This window comes from Photinus pyralis, unplaced genomic scaffold, assembly GCF_008802855.1.
Source record: "Photinus pyralis isolate 1611_PpyrPB1 unplaced genomic scaffold, Ppyr1.3 Ppyr1.4_LG3b, whole genome shotgun sequence".
NCBI lineage: Eukaryota > Metazoa > Arthropoda > Insecta > Coleoptera > Lampyridae > Photinus > Photinus pyralis.
In genome coordinates, this window is record NW_022170510.1 from 15,205,242 (window position 1) to 15,227,231 (window position 21,990).

General features: G+C 36.7%; 1 long non-coding RNA gene across 1 annotated transcript; it reads right to left on the reverse strand.

Annotated features, from left to right (window-relative positions):
* Positions 1 to 1,551: 1,551 nt before the first annotated feature.
* Positions 1,552 to 2,614, reverse strand: LOC116167433. The gene is made up of 3 exons (XR_004144528.1): positions 2,452 to 2,614; positions 2,303 to 2,394; positions 1,552 to 1,869 (listed from the first exon to the last, which is right to left on the reverse strand). It is a non-coding gene; the product is annotated as an uncharacterized LOC116167433 (long non-coding RNA).
* Positions 2,615 to 21,990: the final 19,376 nt, after the last annotated feature.

Below are 21,990 nucleotides of genomic sequence, written 5' to 3' on the forward strand. Positions count from 1 at the left end.
GGAAAATTTACAATCCCAGGGTGTCATTGGCGTTAGGCGTATAAGAACGAAACGCGACGGAGAGTTTCACGATACTCCTAACCACATTCTTACCTTCAACGTTCCGCGTTTACCTAAATCAATAATGGCCGCATTTTATCCATTGCAAGTACGTCCTTACATACCTAACCCCTTAAGATGCTTCAACTGTCAGCGTTTTGGCCACTCCGCCACAAACTGTAAACAGGAGAAGAGATGTGTATGTGGAAAACCCCCGCACGAGGGTACTCTATGTGAAATTCCTGTGGAGTGCCCAAATTGTAAAGGACCCCATAAAGCAATTGCAAAATCCTGCGAAGTTTACAAGCAGGAAATGAAAATTCAGGAAGTAAAGATATTGCACAAGTTGTCGTACCCTGAGGCGAAGAAAAAGGTGGACACCCTAGTGGTTCCTAGCATATCATTCGCGCAGATAACCGCTGCGTCACCTTCAAATCACTCTAATACTGTGCCTGAAATCAGAAAAATAATACAGGAAGAGATGAAAAGTTGCATGAAGATACTTACCACCAAAATCGAACAACTTTCTCGACATGCATCTGGACTTCATAAATCAAAACCTATCTCGCAAGTAAGCGAAACAAGTATTCAGTTCTTAGAGCCGACCACTGCATCGGAAGTTGAGACCATGGACGTGGAAACGCGAGGGTCAAAGCGTAGGATGTCATTAGCTAGGACAAGGTCCTCCAGCATCACCTCTGTCGATTCGCAGACCGTGCAGGAGGCCAAACAACAAAAGAAAAAGAAAGGTTGGCCAAAAGGCAAGCCCAGAATGCCTCGTAAAACGGCAGGTGATCCGCAAATTTTTAGTCAATAAAGTTAATCTGTGATTACATCTGTGATATGTTTTCTTGTCTTTGTCTATCATGTGAAACTGTTAATTGTTTGTAATATGTAGTCCCATATACACTGTAATTTTTTATTTTATTTACATGTTAAATTATTCTACTGTGTTTGTTTCTACTTACTTTTAAAATGGATACAACAAAAATTATCCAATGGAACTGTCGGGGACTATCTAACAATTTCAACGAACTGAAACTCTTAATTCAAAAGTATACACCATTGTGTATTGCTCTTCAAGAGACGCACCTGAAACCGAGATCAAAATACAATATAAAAAATTTCAGTCTGGTAAGGAAAGATTTTTACTCACCTGAAAGAGCATGTGGAGGAGTGGCTTTTCTCATTCGAAAAGGCACACCGTATAAAAGGGTTGTATTAAATACAACTTACCAAGCTGTAGCAGTAAAACTTGAAATTGTTAAAACTTTTACACTTTGTAACATCTACGTTCCGAATATACAGCATATGAAGTAGAACAAATTAGACAAATTATAAAGCAGCTCCCAACACCCTTTGTTCTTGTCGGAGATTTCAATTCCCACAACATTGTTTGGGGCTCTACCTCAAATGATGCCCGACGCAAAGAGTTATTGGAACTCATAGAAAACGATAACTTAAGTATCTTGAATAACGGTTCGGCCACGTTTTTCAACGTGAGATCCGGAACATTCGACGCAATTGATCTTTCTATATGTTCTCCAAATATATACTGTAATTTTGAATGGGAGGTGGAAACTGATCTCCATCACAGCGATCATTTTCCCATAATCATTTCTGTTAGAGGCAAAAATCCCACGATAAGATCAGTGGCTAGATTTAAGATCCCACAAGCAGATTGGGAACTTTTTGCAAGTAAGTTCGTCCCTCCAGCCCTAGATAGCTTAAGTTTAAAAACTCTTACATCTGCTATATTAGACGCTGCGAACGCCAGTATTCCAAAATCCAAACCTGGCAATAAAGCAAAAATGGTTCCGTGGTGGTCGTCTGAAATAAAAGAAAAAATATCATTAAAAAATCAAGCCTTATATAGATTTAGACGTAATCCTACGTTGGACAATTTAATAGTTTTTAAGAAACGTCGTTCGGAGTGTCGCCGAAAAATACTGGAAGCACAGAGGAGCTCCTGGAATCAATACGTGTCCACGATTACACCGGACACTACTAGCAAGGAAGTGTGGAAAAAGGTTGGAGCCGTATCAGGTAAAATTGGTTGCAATAGTCTGGCCTTCTTGCGAGATTCAGAGGGACAAATCACAAATAAACCAGAGGATATATCGGATATCATAGCAACCCAATTTTACCAAGTTAGTAGCTCCAAAAATTATGCGGATACGTTTCTTCACACTAAACAACATAAAGAATCCATTCCTATTATTTTTGATACTAACGAAAACTTAAATTATAATACTCCGTTTACCTTAGAAGAGTTGAATATCGCTATCCGTAACACCAAGTCATGTTCACCGGGAGAAGACGAAATCCACAACCAGATGTTTCATCACTGTACTCCTGAAATGCAACAAAGTATTAGATTTCTTTAATATTTGTTGGAATGAACATACTTACCCCTCGGAATGGAAACAGGCCGTTGTCATTCCTATACCGAAACCTGGAAAAGATCCGTTGCTGGCACAAAGTTATCGCCCAATTAGTTTAACGTCTTGCTTGGGAAAACTGCTAGAGAAAATGGTTAATGTGCGGCTGCAAACATTTCTTGAAGATAATAATATATACGTACCTTATCAAACGGGTTTTCGGAAGGGACGAGCAACGGCTGACCATTTGGTCAAATTGACCGATAGAATTCTGAGTGCATTTGACAGTGGTGAGCACCTGGTTGCGGTTTTCTTTGATATAAAGGGCGCTTACGACATGACTTGGAGATATGGAATATTGCAGAATATGTATAAATACAATCTTCGAGGGAACTTACCAAAATGTATAGAATCCTTTCTAGAGAACAGAAAGTTTGTTGTAAGAATCGGTGACATCCACTCAAAAGAGTATGTTTTAGAAAATGGTGTGCCGCAGGGGTCAACACTTAGCTGTTCCCTGTTTGGCATCGCCATAAACGAAATAGCTAAAGGTGTTGAGGGGATGATTGATAAATGTTTGTATGTTGATGATTTAATGGTTTGTTGTTCTGGTAAGACGGTCGGTGCAATAACTCGAAGTCTACAAGTGGCCATAAACAAAATCTGTAGTAACGCCAATGCGGTCGGGTTTGTGCTGTCGGAGGAAAAGACAAAGGCTGTCCACTTTTGCCGACTCCGTAGACCGCACTATGATCCTGTGCTACTAATGAATGATCGTGTAATCAGTGTTGTTCAGGAAGTCAAGTTTCTCGGGCTTACCTTTGACCGGGAATTACGGTGGTCAAAGCATTTAAATAATGTTACTGCTACATGTAGAAAATCGCTGAACATCATCAGAGTTCTCGCTCATCATAGGTGGGGAGCTCACCCTAAGACCCTACTGGATATATATAAGGCCCTCATCCTATCAAGGATGGATTATGGATGTGCAGCGTATTCTACGTGTGGCAATAATGCTTTGCTTGGGGAACTTGATAAGATTCAGAACCTGGCTATTCGATATTCTTTGGGAGCATATCCAACAAGTCCAGTTCCATCGCTCTACGTCGAGGCAAATATTCCCCCTCTAGCTCTTCGCCGGAAACAGATTGTTGCAAACTACTATATAAAAGTAAGGTTAGATGATAAACATCCAAATTTTAGATCCCTTACTGATGCGACTACCATTGCTCGTCTATACAGATGTAGATCGTTAGGTGTTAGGGCTAGAGAGGTATTAAACCACCTCCAATTGGAGAATATCGACTTCACGAGTATGTCATCTACTGCACGGCGTGGACTTGTGAAAAGTAAAATCTATGAGCGGTGGAGTGAGCAGTGGTCGGAGTCTGATACGGCTTTGAAAAGGATCAAACCTAGTCTGGATCCGCTATTCTATATCGACGTTAGACGTTTGAACTTGATCAGGCTGTACAGACTCCGTCTGGGGCATACTGCTCTCACTCAGGGGTATTTGTTGGCAGGTGAAGAACGGCCATTATGCGAACAATGTGGTGTTAATTTAACACCACATCACATTATTTCTATTTGTCCGCAGTATATGAATGTACGTGTGATATTTAATATAAACCCGATATGGGAAAATAACTTCAAAAATGAAGAGCAATGTAAAAATACTCTCGCGTTCATCCAACAAATTGGCATTGCAAACCATCTGTGATATTTTTAAATTTTTGTCTTTATGTATATTTGTGTAGTAAATAAGTAAATGTAATCACGCCTGTCTTGTGTTGTGTGTTCAGAAACTGTGATATTATAGTACCTTAGTATAAGTATAAAGGCTAATGGCCATAGATGCCGAAGCCTCAGGTGGGGTTTTAGTGGGTATACCCAGATAATGGGAGAGTCCCACACTACTCCAGACTTCTATCCGGAGTGTGCGTAATGCATTTCCCCACCTGTCCAAAAAAAAAAAAAAAGTAATTATTTTAGTGATAAAGTTTATTTAGGTTTTTAGTAGAGAAAAAAATTACAAATCCATGCATACTATAGCTTCTAAGCTTTTGAACTTTGAAACGAAGGAATTAGATAACTAAACACTGGCGCTTTTAAGCAAATCAGTGGTGCCATCGCAGTTTGAGATCAAACAAAGCTAACTAATAAATGCAGGCGCTGTTGTTTAATTTCATAATTCCATGGCATTACCGCTTTATAAACGTGACAGTTTTTAATTTTTAAATTTTTACTGTTTCTGAATTTACAAAATAGGGAACAATAGTATGACTCTCTACAAAAATATCTAAATAGCCTTTATCTCTAAAATAATTAGAGAAGCCAATAATCGGAAATGAAAAAATCACTATTAAAATTCCTGTGGTGCGTTCGTCAAGTCACCACTCTGTACCTATAAGAAGAAAAAGAGATTTATAGTTTTGCTAGAAGTACTTCTCGTCAATTTTCCACCCAAAATACTGTTACGTAGCAAATTAACTCGACGTACCTACTTCTATGCAAAACATTTGACGAAAACGTCAAAATTTAATCGACTATTTTTATGCCCTTGGAATATTACTGTTGAATGTAATTTCATTGACATTGAATATGTACCTACTTATTCGATGGTGGTGGATTTTGTTTATCGTTGCGCTTGCGACGTTGCAATTGCAGTCTGCAGTTTGTTATTATGGTCCGCGTATCACTATTGTTGAAGAAAGTAAGTAAGAGCAGATACCTAAGCATTAGGTACATCTTAGGAGAAATTAATAGGGAATCTTATAATCAATGGTAACATAACCGCGGTATGAGATTATAGGACCGCTGATTGAGATTTAAATTCTACAAGCTAATTCAATTTTATTTTTTTCATCTTATTAAAATTACAGCAGGAAGTAGAAGTTTTAAAATTTGCGAGATCCCTCTAATAAGAATCGTTAAAATAGAAAATTTACCCAAACAAATTCATGAAGCCATCGATAGAGGGTGTCCCAATTTGAAATACGAATTCTGCGAAAGAAACGAGTTTAGCTAACTTATTATCGTTGTTTACTACGTATACTTAGAAAATTCAAAGTAAATTCAATGTTTTAATGACGAGCGTAACTAAAATTATCAAATAAAAGGCTTAGATCAATACACTGAATCTACTAGAAATGCCGTACAGAAATACGTAATGTTCACCTAGTCAACGCTGGATGTCGCTAGAATTTCAGTCATGTAAAAACATTATGTACTAAAAAGCAGGTACGAGCTGAAACTCGACGACTCCATCAATGTGTTATGTCAATAAATAGGTACCTGGTGCAGACTGCAGAGCCCGTTAGCTGAGAAAATGAAGTTGAATATTAACATTGAAACACATTTTCCCGAAATCGTAATGAAACCTTTTGCATGTGTACTTTATGCGACAGCAAATTTTAGTTTCGATGACGGTCGCTGTAACACTTCACGTTCACAACTTCACTACTGTTCCTGCCTCCTGTCATATTACCGGAATCCTGTCAGAACTGCCACATTAATATTAATAAATACTTATGATTAGAAATTTTGTATTAAAAAAGACACGAAAAAATATAAAACAAAACGCGTCAGTAAAATGACACTACTTCACTGAGAAATTGAAGTAGGTACTCAGCTCCAAAGGGGCATCGTACAGTGTAGGTACCTACTTCAATATTTCTTCGCCAATAGGTAATGTGTTATTTCCTTATGCAAAAAAGTTATTTACATAAAAGTCAGCAAAATGATACATTACTGGCGAGGGAATAGTGAAGGGGCCGAGTACTTTAATTTCCGAGTCATGTAGTGTCATTGTACTGACGAGTTTTGTATTAAATTTTACTAAAAAAAAGTTTGAATTTTCATATATAACTTCTGATTAATCGTAATTTGACAGTGATGTCAGAAGTCATTACAGACATTTAGCAATGTGACAGGTGCGGTCGGAAAAGTGACAAGTGCGGCCGGTAAAGTGACAGGTGCGTCCGGTAAAGTGACAGGCCGCAGGAATAGTACCTTGTGTACCAAGGCGGGAAAGTGGTTGTTTTCCGGGGCGAAGGAAGATATGGGCAGGCGAGGCGAATCGTAAATATTGCGCGAATTGGTTATAAAGCGTAAGCGAACAATTTCATTCGTTGTATTATGGGGGCTACGTTTTTTCGCGTAAAAATAAATTATTATTAAAAAGGCGTTGGGGCCCAAATTACAGAACGTTCAATTGCGCTACATTTAGAGTGACTACTTAAGATTAAAAATTAATTAAATTCGTGCACCTAAGTGGATTATATGAAGTGCGAACAAAATTATGAACAAAACGGCTATCGGTAAAAAGGTTAAGGACAATTAATTAAAGGTTTTATGTTACTGTTAAAACCCAACGTTACAATAGTACATGTTTGACATTTACACACTGCGCAACATCGGTATTTTATTACCGTTAGTAATTGAAAGTTCCACTAATGAAACCAAAGGAAGCCTGAAGCACGGTTTGTTCCTGCATCAAATTGCATCAACCATTTTTCGGAATTAATTTTCAACAAATAATCCAATTCAACTGGTAATACAATAGGTCCGACGTATCGCCCAAGGCGTTCCACTATCCGATTTTCTGATTTGTGGTGTCATTTCTCAAGGAGAAACCCAACTGACAGGAGACAATTTCAACGAATCTGTGTATAAAAGTAGTTTTTTTAAAATTTTGCACTGTATTAAAATAGTAGTCGACCGTTTTTGGAGATTCTGTCATTTTTGCTAGAAGTCATTTTATATTCCTGAACAGATCGAGTCACGGACTTTATCCCGTGAACAAATTTGTGTATTTTTTTAAATGATAAGCGCAGCCAGACTAAAAATATTAGTATGTTTTTCTTATTAATTGTAAAATTAGAATTTCAAGTTCAGTAATGCCAGTCTTGTATGGGTTTTAATTTTTTTTACTTAGTATCCAGAATGTGTGTAAGGTGATTTGAAATGTTTTTCTTGTATTTATTACATGAATTTAGGGCCGTAGAGAGAAACTTGGGGCCCGGGGGGTTGTTAAGCACGGGCCCCTTTTTTGTGCTTAAACTTACCTATTCCACATTACTTTATTCTACTAATCAAGGACTCATAATATGAAATATTTTATTTTAGTGAAATTGGTATGCTTTATGGATGTAAAAATTTTATTCCCAAAAAACCATGCAATGGGCCCCTTTTCAAAATCCGGGCCCAGGGGGAATTCCCCCCGTTTACCCCCCCTTCTCGTCAGGCCTGCATGAATTATGTCGTATTTTCAATTATGGTGAATGTAAAGAAAACTGGAGTTGGACAGAACTATCTTATTTCCATTAATATATTCAAACAAGGCAATTTGTATGAATATTTATTTGAGTAATCAAACCAGAGCATCGGGTTTTTAAGTTTCAGATTTTAATAGGAGATAACGAATCAACGTTTCATTCAAAACTTTATTTATTACTGAACTAGTCGTGCTCTTAATTATTTCATTGCAATTGTTACAGTAAAATTTTACCAGTGCCGTAGAGACTAAAATTCATTTTCTACAAGAGGGGTTTCTAACCCTGCAAATGTATTTCGTTACAAGCACTATGGAACAAAATACGAAACGTTCTGTATACTGTAATCGTGATAAGTCCTCGAGGTTTACTGTTCTATCAGATGCCGGGAACGGGGATTTTTGGGTATGAAGCTTAGCAGAAAGTCGGCGTAGGTGATTGTTTTTCGATGCCTCGAAGAACATGCAAGAGATCCGATTTCTCAATGATTATGTGTTTGTTTTAAACACTATTACTACATGTAGTTTATTCTTTGTTGTACTAACCATTAATCTTTAAATTTCCTGACATAATTTTTTTTAATTTACATTTTCAATCAGATTTTGATATCTGTTAATTGAACCATGGGATTGTCCAAGCTTTTATTTTGAGTACCGTTCACTGAATCATGTTTCATTGTTATGGTGTAGGTACAGGTGGTTATGGCTTTATAATATTTTATTAAGAATGCATTTATGTATTCGTGAGAGAGGAAATGAAAAATCACCTAATAGAGTTCGTATCCTCCGATGTATCTCGTGCCAGGTGCCGGACGGTACGTAAGCAATACGAGAAGGAAGGCCCTGTCATTATCGTTTCTCCTGTTAAGTATGTGGTACTTTAATTTGAATACTGTTTTCATTTTCCCCTGCACTTTTTCGTATTTCATTAATGGTAGCTGATATCGAGGCAGAACATATGCCACTATGCCATTTTGTTGTTTTTTGTGTACATGCAATTTAGCGTTTTACAAGTTGTTTGACATTGTTTTTATACTAAATTGATTTATTTTATTTTCCACTTGTATTTATTATGCGACTTGTATCTCGTTTTTGTTTTTTTGTTTTACTGAATTTGACGCGATTCCCTGAGTTTTTTTGTATACGATTTGAGATATTTGATTTGTGTATTATTTTGAATTTTGTTGTCGTAGTTGATTTATCTCTTGTATCTATGTGTTATGCCAGGTTTCTTCTTGGTTGGTTCTTTTTCTTCTTGGTTTTTCGGCTTGGTTTGCTCCGCGGAATCAATGGTAATAAATTATATTTTCTTATTCTTTTCGGATTTGGTCTCATGCGGCATGCCCCAACACATAAAGAATCGCCATAGTAGTATAAATACACAACGTAGGAGTCCTATGCATACCAGATCAGCCAATCCGAGCCGATTGTTACCGAGGTTTTAGAGTGGTTCGAAGCATTCGCCATTTCGACATAAAAGTTTGATGGCCCTGCTTGTACAATTACCAATTGTAGCAGACGCGTACTAATCTTATTGATGGTGAATGCATCGGGGTTAAACTGGGTTGCACGTGCTAGATAGGGTTCATGGGTCACTTGTTTCGGTGAACCAAGGACCCGCGAGCAAATTATGGAAAATGGTTCTGTGTTATCAGTACTTGGGTCTACACTACAAGTAAAGAATATTGTGCCCATTGTCTGTAGTAGATGCATGGAGTTAGAAGACTAAAGTAGATGTTATATCCCATAACGTTAGGATTGCTAAAAAGTGCGAACAATTATGACAACGATCGTATCTTCCTACACCTGCTTTGTTGGAGACGGTGGAACACAATTAGGTAATCCTGTAAAAAGAAAAGGTTGGGGGCCTCCCTTGCCGAAATACAAAATAACTTTGAAGACACTCATTAATGTTGAATTAGGAATTAAGATAAGTAAGTCTTATTGAAAAAACCACAAGTATATTATCGTTCTAGGGCAATATAGGATGATTGATGATTTTCCTTGCTTCGGATTGGCATACAATCTGAATTGCACTATATGATCACCTAACCACACTTTAATGTGGTCTGTTTTCCACGAAGTGTTCGTTATCTTCGTGAGCAATATGTTATGGTGAGGTACGTTATCTAACACAATTACTGACGTAGACGAAGAAAATAATCACAATCAAATGAAACGAAAAGTAAACCAAAAGCGACCTGTTAGATTAAAATGTTTAAAAGCAACAACGTAGTGGAAATGCAACCAACTGTTGCGGCTAAAATAAACTACATGCTTAATGTGTTGCCTAACAAACGAAAGTAAGTTTGTGTTGGTAGTACGTAATAGACCGTATATACCTTTGATTATATATTAGGTACGTATATACAAATCATCAGGATAAAAATCACTGTATAGTTTAACGTGTCTGTAGCAAATCCAATTACGTAATCACAAATGATATTATACTTGTAAGTGTGCCATACAATTGTAAAACGTAAACCGAATGTAGCTTTAGTGGAAAAGTTATTAACGTTACTACCATTATTAAAATAATTACCTATTGCGTATATAGGTACCTATGTACTTTCGTTGGCAGGTAGGTAATCATGAGTCGTTTATACTACGATTAAGGGATAATTGTTTTTGCATTCTTCGCTACGCTGTTAAACAAGCTGTGGTGGTTTAATTTTAAACATAAACTGAAACAATCTGAATTCAATTTGCGTATACGATTAATCTGCTCATTAATTAACGCATTGAATAGAAGTGTGATAGGCGGAGGCACTGTTAAAAAGTTTCGCTGAAAGCGTGTTTTATTTACATCGTGCGACGGATGGATGAAGTGGTATAATAAAATTTTGCTGATGAAGGGGGTTCAACTGCCATAAAGGACTTGATGGACAAACTAGGTCTGTTCGTGCTATTTTCGTTCTGGAAATGGACACCACTTATTCTGAGTACCATGTTTATTGTTATGGATTTTATTTTATAGAAGTAACATCCATTAGCAATATTTACCTAATTTTCTATATTTTGCCACGTTAGTTTTGTACCTAATAATATTTATACGCAGCCGCTTTTAGCGGAGAAATTTTGAATAAGTGATTGTGTTGAGGCCCGGTGTTTCGTGTTACCGCCGAGGTTACCGCAAAAGCTATCTGACAGTTAATTTCTATATGGAAACAAATGTATTCACATAGGTAACTTGTAATGAAACGACCGGCCCTATGTAAATACCACTTTTTTCCCTGGAAATTAACTGTGAAATAAGTTTAACTGAGACAAGAAAAGTCTGCCTATTGTATGCATGTTCTACGAACGGGGTTTTTTAATGTGTCATATCTATTCTATCCGTTAGGCAATTTCTCTGGATTTGATTCTTAGTACAATCTTTGATGGAAGAAATCTGAAAAATTCGTATGTCGTATTTACAACCTATTCCTTTTAGAAGTGGAAACTACATTTTCTGACAAGGGGGGTGATTGTTTTTAATGTATTCAAACTGTAATGAAGTTGAAGTCGTGATGTAGGTACTACATTGTGTATTCAATTTTATGATACCTACCTTTAGTTAGGATATCCGCATTGTCTTCTAAGTTAGCCACTACAAATGATATTGATATCTGGACACATAAGTAGGAGTTTTTTTTTACAAATTATAAATGCAGTTCAAATGTAGCGATACAAATATTTATATTCCTACGGTACAAATCAGTACTAAATAAATACAAAGTTACGGCACAAAAATTAGTGGGAACTATACTTTAGCATTATTTAAACAATGACTTTAGTTATCTGTTTTATTTTTTTTTGCTTATTTTTAAGTGGGCGGTTTTCACTCTACTGCATCACACGGGCCAACTACGCACTTGAGGTTTAGTTGCGTTGTTAAGTCGGGGGGGGCTGCGATTTTGTTTCTTGTATTTGGATGGCTCTTGAAAAAATCTCCACCTCAAGGATGTATAGGAAGGTAAATAAAACAACAATAGGTATTTATTAACGAACCAGTTCTTATTTTCTTAAATGCTCCGCTGAAAAAATACAAGTTATAGTAAATGGCAAAGTGAACCAGCTGAAATACGTAATTGCAAAGCACAGTGGACACTCAAATAAAAAACACTGTATTGATTGGACCTACACTTAAAAATATGACAACTAAATGACAACTTCTCGTGCCATACAGGCAAAATTGTAACAACGCGTTGAATACGACGCAGATACTATTACAGTGAATTTAAGGAAAATTATTACGTTTTTAAAAAATATTTATAAACATGCAAGTTAAAGTCAAAGGAACGTGTAACGGTAGTTACAATTCTTGTAACGAACTTGAGGGTCGTGTGGTTCTCGTAATTTTCTTGGTTTTTTTCTTTTCTTATAGTACGTTGGGACACCTTTCGTGTTTCACTTACCAGCCTAGCTCAGATAAGAATGGGTTAAGAATACGCAAGAATTCCTTCACTGATCAATCTCTGTGATAGTGAAAACGTCGTAATCAATAATTTGGAAAAATTCTAATTCAAACGTATTAGCAGAAATATTTAGAAGTTAAATAAATACCATAGCATGAAAATTACGAAAGATTCTGTCAAAAAAGAATATATTTATTATACATAAATAAACACTGAAATCAAACAAATTCCTACAGTCCTCTAAAATTAGAGAAAAACCTAATCCTAATAAAAAAATTCCCGCTGGCCAGATACTTGAATTTTTGTCCTGATAAACAATATAATGATTAAGTCCAAATCAACAAATTTGGGTTAATAAATAACTGTTCATTAAATACGCACGAAAATATACGCGATTCTAGTTTAAATTAATTCACCAGTAAATGGCACCATCAAAATTCATTGTTGATGTTGATGAAATTGTGTCGTTATGTCGACATTAAGGTGCCGATTTATCACTGTCTGTGAATTTGGTCTGAAGATCTCGTACCGTCCATCTTTTAATCAGAAATACGCCTCACGTGGCGATATCGAAGAATGGAAATCAAGAAAATTTATAACAATGCGTTGCTTATTTAATGATTCATTAATAAATTGAAAGTTTTCACTTTACGTTGGTTCAATTGTTAATATTGTCGCTCCTGGTTCAGCAATTCGTGTATGATTTATTCGCGATACTCGTCATGTATAATGTTGCAGTAAGCATTGGTTACTTGAAGTTTCGCCATCGGTTAAAACGGCGATTCCCTTTGTTGCACTTTAATTTCTCTTTCACAAGTTTGTCCCTCAAACTTGAAAGACCGGTCGCTTTAAATACTTATTGTTAACACAATTAACGCTCACACTTCTCCATTAAAAAAATTCACGATTTGTATCTCCTTTATACTCAAAGTAATTTATGTTAAAAATGTTGAACTTTCTAGCAGATTTCCACCTCCAATCTTTAAACCTTAATTGCTTGTATTTATTTTAATTTAATTTATTGGTGGTTAGGTGTTATACATTTTTTATTTAGAGATATGCAAAGGGTTCTATCTAAAAAATGGTATTTCGATAACTCGATGCACAATTGTGAGGAAAGATGCTTAATTTTTGCTAATTTAACAAAGCTTCGTAGCTGTAACAATTACAAAGTTAGTAATAGTACCGAATTCAGTGAACACACTATATACATGCAAATTCTTAAAAAAACAAAATACAATTAGGTAATAACTTTTAACCCCACACCAAAAAATCCGTACCTATACATATGTCCGTTAGTATTAACACACAAAACGTGAGAGTTGGAAACAAATCGGCGCAACGCGAGCAAAATTCATTTTCTTGCAAATTTTCCTAGCGATAGGAAACCTTCGACTTTAGTATTAAGTTGAAACCTAAATTAGAAATTTCGTATCTTTGGATGCTTATAGATATACTTGGGAGAACGAATATGGTGAATTAATTTGCACAAAATCTACCGGAATGAATAGTGTATTTCATTACAATATTATGTACATACATATAGTTATGTGATTGTCTTCTTAAGCTATATTGGAATAATTTAATTTTTCGTTTTGAAAGCCCTATTTATATGCATAAAGAATGTACGAGGGACCTAAAATTCGTGAGTGAACGAAAAATGTGACTTATAGTACAAAAACATCGTTTCTAACACTCTCCCTTTATTAGCATACGAAATATGCCGCCAAAAAGTGGAAAGTCTTGTATAAAGCGTAGTGATCTTGTATTCATGGGGAGATATATGCTATGACGAGCTCGTAACGGAGGTGTAAAACAGCAGTAAATATGCTTGCCCGTGGAAAACGCATTCTCATGTTAATTTCGCCGTAGTTTTATGAATTATACATCCACTAAAAACATCTATGCGAGGTTTAATCAAATTTTTTACTACCAAAATTATGGCAAATCTAAATTTTTAGGCATTGTATGTGTAAAAACATGTTTTGTGTACCTAATGTGCAGACTGCAGAGGGGTGAACTTTTTCAAACTGTTCTTTAGTGCATATGTCATAAATGTGCCGAACGAAAGAGAAATTGAAATTTAAAAAAAGCAAGAGGACGAGTCTGCTATAGTTCGTTTTATATTATATTTTGATGATTTATTTCTTTTTTTCTTCAATATTGGCTACTTCTAACGTTTGGGATTAATTACTATGGGTATTCAACATTGAATAAGTAATTTACTTATTGAATGTATTCAACTAGCTGCATGCCATGGCTATCCTTCACTTATGCGTTGGATCCAGATATATGAACCAAGTATTTCACAAAATATAGGTACTTACCAGTTACCTGAGGTATTTTAGGACTTGGTAAAGATAAATACATTTGGCGGAAAACCGTATGAAAAAAATGAAAGAAAACAAAATAATAACGATCATTAATTTTTTTTAATTAAAATTAATCTATCTCAACATCAAAGGTCATTGACACAGGAACAGTCAAGTATTAGCCATATATTTCTAAACTTAACCTAAGAGCTATACGCTAAATTTTGTTATAGATATTGATACTTTGGAGGAACTTGGTCACATGGTGGAGTTGGTCGGTAGAGTTTAGAATTGCATTTAAGCTGTTCTTCAGTGTGTGGAAGCGTCGAGTATGCATGATGTTCGCAATCGATAAGGATATGTTTTATAGTCGGTGGATTGTTGCAGTGTTCACAGATGGGTGGAGAATCGGAGGTTAAGAGATGCATGTGAGTCAATCTTGTGTGTCCGATTCGCAGTCTTCGAATGATAATTTTACTTTTCCGGACATGGGGGCAGCATTAAATGGCTTTACTGTTGGATTGATCTCGTGAAGTTTGGAGTGAACACTGTTCCAGTGCGTCTGCCAGGTTTTGCGTATGTGGCTCTTATAGAACGCTTTTAAGTCTGTGGAAAGTTGGATGCTTTTTTGGATCCTGTTCAGAGAAACTTCCTTTGCGGCACGATCTGCTGCCTCATTTCCGGGAATCCCAACATGTGAAGGTGTCCATACCAGAGTTATGGATACGCCCTGGGAAGAAAGATGTCTGATGGAGTCGTGAATGGATTGCACGAGCGGATTTTGGGTGTATACATCTGTGAGCGAATGTATAGAAGCCGGAGAATCTGTACATACTGCTACTTTGGTGTATCTTGTTGTTAGGGTATTTATGGCTTCTAGGATGCCGTATAGTTCTCCAGTGTGGATGCTGGTTGTGATTGGCAGTGAGATGCACCTAATGATGTCATCGCCATTAACAACTGAACAACCGACGCCAAGTTCGCTTTTCGAAGCATCAGTGTAAGGGACTCTGTCGTAACGGTTCTTGGTAACTAATTCTGTAAATGTCTGCCGAAGGATCTCACTTGGGGTTTCGAGTTTTGGAAGTATGCTAAGAGTTGTGTCGATAATAGGAATTGTTTTCCTCCATGGAGGGTCTATTGTAACTGGGTTGGGTAATGTTTTAGAAAGGTCAACATTAGCGAGAAGCGGCGGGAGCGTTTCAGGTAGTGGGATTGGATTATGAGATGGATGAGAGAGTCGGGGAATAGGATTGAACATCGGAAAGAGTGGATTTTGAGGATTGGCTGATACTTCGGCAAAGTAAGCTAGGAGAAGTTGTTGTCGTCTAAGCCAGAGAGGGGGCTCATTAGCCTCAATGTACATGCTTTCGGCAGGGCTGGTTCTGAATGCACCAAGGCATATTCTTAAGGCTGTGTTGTGGACTATGTTTAGTACTTTTTGACGCTGAAGAGTATATGAAGCATCCGTAATCTAGGCGTGAACGGATTATCATAGGCGAGGCAACATTGGTTTGGTGTTTCACTGGGACCCGTCCACAAAACAGAAACCAAGGCAATGAGCCCATAACAGCTCCGCACTCACAAAAAGCGAAAACCCAGTCTCTTGTCTGTGTAACTTAATTGCGTCAATTTTTTGGGACTGATTGGAACGTTTTTCTTATTCAGTACGAGTACATGACAAAGGGCCACGGTTATGGAAGCATGATTAAACGCTTGTATTAGCACCATGCGACTTCTTTTTTGTTCATCCAAAAGAAATACCCCAGAGGGCGCAAATTTGACTCAGATGACGACCTGAACGGTGAAATGGCGTTATCTTTTGAAGCACAAGCAAATCTTTTTAGATGGAATGAAACAGCTAGAGAAGCGCTGGATTAACTGTATTAGTGAAGCTGATGGTAGTTACGTAAAGAGATTTTTTGAAGCCGTGTAGGATTTCATCCATAATTAGGAAGAAAATTTCAAAAAAAGCATCTCGTGGGTGCTTAGAATAATCTGCAAAAATTCTCTTTTTTGATAAAGGAACTTTCTGAAACTGATGGTACAGTTATTGAAATTTCTTTACTTTATGGAGGCAATGGCAATATCGTTACATTAAGTATTCCCTTGGTGTATGTATAGCACAATCTAGGTTAATCTAGAATTAATCAACTAATTTTTTGTTCAAATTGAATGGATTGTCCTTACGGCCCGTTTAGTACCTATGTTGATCTCATGCATCGTGTCAGTTTGTTGCAGTATTTAAATTTTCGACAGTTTGATGGAATTTGAAGTTCTGATCTGGGATCATGTATTACATTTCTGAGTCCGATGAACTCCCTGGAAGACAAAACAAGAGAATACGGACAAAACACGTAGCCTGGTCACGGTGGTGATCAAAAGAATCTGTTACCGGCTGCACGTCGGTGTGGGTCGAGGTCAGATTTAATGATACTACAATGCGATCAAAAATGAGTTGCTGTGTAATGGATAATGAGAAGGGTTGCCAGGTACTATGCGATCAAAAATGAGTCGTTGTCGAGTCACCTTTAGAATTTTTGTTAATGTTTACATGGGAAATCACACTTGAACGTCCAAAGGCGACTTTACAATAACTCATTTTTGATCGCCCGTTATTTCGTAACCATCCATAGGAGATATCGCATAAAAATATAGGACCATATAGAAGACTATAATATACTGTGTGTTATACGTAAACCAAACTAGAATCACCCCTCTAACTTTGGCAGAAGTGGCGGTATGAATGTAAAAATTTGATGGGAGGATATTATGAGTGACCATTAATTGAAATTGTGTGTACTTTTACTTTGCTATCACTTCCAATTTGATTTTGTAATTTAATTTGTCCTGGTCGAACAGACCATATAGTACAACTCACCTACCGACACCCAGGTGATGCCCTTCACCATATTTTAGTCTCAATTAGCAGCCCATAACCCATGTACTGTAAGGACTAATGTGCCAACTATAATCACTCGCGCTACGCTAGTGGTTAATATACCTGGTGTGCATATACCTAATTTTTGCTGATATGTCAGTCATAATGGCACTTTCTAAATACAGTACAACCTCGTTAATCCGAATAGATTCGGGCCACCGACCTTTCGGATTATCACATTTTCGGATGATCGCGAAACTAGTGAAAATAATAAATTTGGACACAAGCATTAAGAAATAAACTTTATTTTTTTCAACGTCTTCAGGGGTGTCGTTGTTACGAGGAACAAAATTATTTCGGAGTATCGCGATTTCGGACTAACGTGTATTCGGATTATAGAGGTTGTACTGTATTACCTTAAATATAGGAGACTGTCTCCTATATTTGAATTGCAATAGGATAGGAGATTTACTAAATAGGAGACTCCTGTTAAATATAAGAGACCTGGCAACCCTAAATGAGTGAACTAAAATCCCAAAAACCCAACCCACAAAAATGCTCAAAATGCGATCCCACCCAGACAACATAAATTAAAACCCAAGAAACTTCATAATAAGAAATGCCCACACTGAATCTCATACTGAATTCCACCCCATAGCATACAAAACAAGGGAAGAAGTAGAGTGAAGAGCTCGGATAGAAGATAGATACCTACGCCCGAAAAAATAAAAGAAGTGAACGTACACTTCCAAGGTACACCTATCCTTACATACCCAACCAATGAACTAACCACACTGTATTTAAATGTAGGTGAAATAAAGAAAATCACATAGAGTAAAAAAAGATGGGATTATTTTAAACTAGATTTTAAATGTGATTTTTAGCAAACGAGATAAAATTGAAATGGGAAAGTAAAGTTTATCTTTACAAAATAGGAACAAAATAATATAAGAAATTGAACGTTACAGTTGTTGATGACATGGTTATAAAAATTTTTTTTTGTTTTTTTATGAAACGTAGGTAAGAATTTCTGATCCGAATTCCGACTGATAAGTTTATATGAAATAAACAAATCTTGTATAACCTGAAAAGTCCATCGAGTGTTAACTTGAGGTAAGTTTCTGATATTTTACCCATGTTAAATTTCTTGTTATTTTACCAGGCTACTTTATGATGCTATGTATCTACCCTGTTACAGCATCATCAGTTTGAAAGCTCTTCGTCGGGCGCGTACGTATACGATTTGATCAGCAAATGTCTTTTCCCAATCGATTCAATTTCAACGAAAAAGTCCGATCCATTTGGAAGCTGTATTAAGTTGAATAAAAGTTGGTTATAGATCAATAAACCTTACTTATGCCCCATTAAAACTTGAAATGCTAGCATAAACTTACCAAGATAAACTTGCGATTTGCATTTATATACGTTCTTTTTGTTTTGGAACTTGCGCAGTAAAATATTTTAATAAGACGATAATAGGAATTTTAATTTTATATTTTTCCGTAAAAATTTTAATTAAAATCTATTTTATGCCTGTTTTAGAACAAAGATTATTGTTACGCTTTAGAAGGAAATAAAACTGGCTATCTGAAAGTATTTTTTTTGTTATTTTTAGCTGAGTTGAGTGGAACTCGTATAAGCTCTTTCAATTTCCTGGTTTACGACAGGCGTCCCTCGATGTCGTTTGCGTTTCGGATATCGCCTTTCCTGTTTTCTTTGCTAGACGTGATGCGATTCAGTTTTACTTAGACTGTGATAAATCTCAATGTACGACGTCGCAAAATGTTTATTACGAATCTATATTTCCTCTTAGACATTAAGTAATTATAATATGCATAGGTAAATCTGTTATTTTTTAATGTATGGAGACATAATGTATACTATATTTTACTACTAAGGTGCCATTTTAATTTCTCGTACTTTTGATTTGGGTTAAGTTTTAGAGCACAACTCACATTCTAAGGGAGCGCAATTTCAGGAATCCAAAAGGGGATGCAGTAGAATAAGCCGAACTGTGGTTTACAGCTTCCTTTGGCGGCTGGGTGAGTTCCACCCCGAGCACGCACATTATCATTAGTTTTCGCACTGATGGTTTCACAACCATTCTTGGAAGCGTAGTAACTAAACCTAAGCGATGTTATATGAGGCATATTTTAGAGAAAAATTATACTACTGCCTTAGGTACATAAAACAACCCAAGTAATAGTTTGCGGGATATATGCTTCAGTCAGCTTCAACTTATTGAATCCAATTAACTAATCAGATGATTTAATAAACAAAGTATGGGCTTAGTATTCTGGAACACTATACAACGCCTTTTATGTGTATACTTAGGTACGTACCTAGCTACCTATAACTTAATAGCAATTATGCCTCTAGTCATAACATAACAAATCGTCGTTCTCCACGAGTTACAGCGTATCGATATCCTTGCTTAAAGTATGTATTAATTTGCCATATTGATCGATCGTTTTATGCGTGAACAAATGACCGTGCCTGGATTTTGATTTTGTTAAATTAACTGACAGTTTCTTCTTATACATACCAAAGCACTTTCTTTAACGAAGTAAAACGGCAACACGAATATAATTTACGTACGTGGCACTCCCGTGGTTTCATTTATCTCTAGAAGGTATTGATCTCAGTAACGAAAGCAAAGTCAAATTGTCAGTTGTGTTGTGTTAAAAATCAAATTTCCGATTTGAAAATTAAATTAATTATGTAAACAAACCAGAGATATGTCCTTAACTTTTACCAAGTTAGCTGGCCCTCGTAGTACCTATACTTATACCTGGTTAATAAGAAAAGACATTATGTGCAACCTAGCAATCGTATCGTTACCTATAAGGTATAACGCTCCCAATTTTCCACGGCTACGGGAATCGGGGTTGGAAAATTGAGAGTTCACAAGTGCTGGTTCGGGTAGCTCAATTCGCAGCAGGGTTCGGTAGTAAAACCAGTTGAAAGCGGAGATCGCTTAATACACATATTGTTCTTCAATAAAAAAAAATTAAATCACAATGTAAATAAAGGTACGCCTCTGTGGACTGCCTCTGCACGTCACTGGAGCGAACCGAAGTTGAACGGTCAGTGCGACACTTCCAGTGGATGCTGGACACTGGGGGTTTCCGCTTCGGTTTGTTATATTCCTTTAACAATCGGAAGGATAATTAACACATAAATAAATTAAGAGTAATTAAGTGAATGTTTAAACAATAGGTGAGTGACCTTATTGATTATTATTTAATATAATATTATGGGGGGGGGGGATTCTACCTATATAGAATTCCCATAAAAAAATGAAACGGGTTCTAAACAAAATTGACTGGACGTAATGAAATGGGGTTCTTTAATTAACTCAACAAAAAGTATCTGGATAGGGATTAGTACTAAAGCAGGATGGTTCTCAGGACTTAGGTACAAAGTACCGCCCTAAGATACCAAGACTTTGGGGAAGGTTTAGGATAACAGGTGTGAAAGTTGACCAGGTACACAGTACCAGCCGTGAGCTTCTGGAAGTAGTTATCGGGAGTCAGACCGTAGGTGCAAAGCACCGGCCTAAGCTTCAGGAAGAGCAGGAGATCTGGAGGGTGGTTCTGGTAAAAGGTTTTGAGCTATAGGAAGGTGATCTCAATCAGTCCCTCTCACAGACGGGACACTCGCTTTTATATTCAACGGCTGGTTACGTTTGGAGGAATCTTTGGAAATGGTAATCGGGAAGGGACTAACGGGAAGTGGTATTTGATATGATCGGAAAGGTAGGTGGCGGCATCACACGGAACTTCACGAAAATAGTTTTCATCATTTCTTCCTAAAATGATTATAAAAAGTATCATAGTTGGATTCCTTACAAAGGTATGTCAGTACATCCAAACCAACTAAAGATTGTATTTTAGACAATTTATTGAACCACCAAAATTGGCACTAATCCACGTGGTATGAAGAGATCAAGGTAAATAACGGGCGATCAAAAAAGCAAAAATTATTTTCCTATGCGGTAATTAACTTTAATTTTCGCAATAAAATATCACGTAAGTATGATTACGTGGCTGACAATTATTTCGATATTTCGATTATACGACTTCGTCTCAATTGAAAATAAAATTTTATGCGATCTAAAAATACCGCGATCGATTTACGTAGATTTGTCTTGAAAATTCAGCGAATAATGTCTCTCTCCCACCCAATTTTTACTTACTCAGCCCGAATACCGAAACGAACCCAACGAAAAACAGGAAGCAACTTTTTTACACATGTAAAGGTATGACAAAAAGTCGTCCGGATGCATGAAGTTAGCAGTACACGAACGCCACAAACCGCGAGACTGGGTGCATTGTTTTGTGCCAGATTTGTGCCGGAATGTTCCTTGATCAGTTTGTCAGCAAAACATACCGATTTTAAATTATCGCATGTTTTTTAAATGTACTGCTAAGTTTGTAAGTTATTGTCACCACCGATGTTTTGACAAATGGTAAATCCTATGGCTTATTCCTGCCACCCACGCATGGAATAAACTGAACGCTCAACCTTTTGATTTTGATATAGGCAACTTTATCGGTCAACCCATGTTTTTCACAGTGGAGTTATTTTAGCGCATTTTTCAAATGGGGTTTGTTTTTGATGGTAGGTACTGTAACCGACTGGTAACTTTTCAACTCTTCCTACCGTTTCTTTCTCAAACTAGTTTATTTAGGGGTGGTTCTTCTTA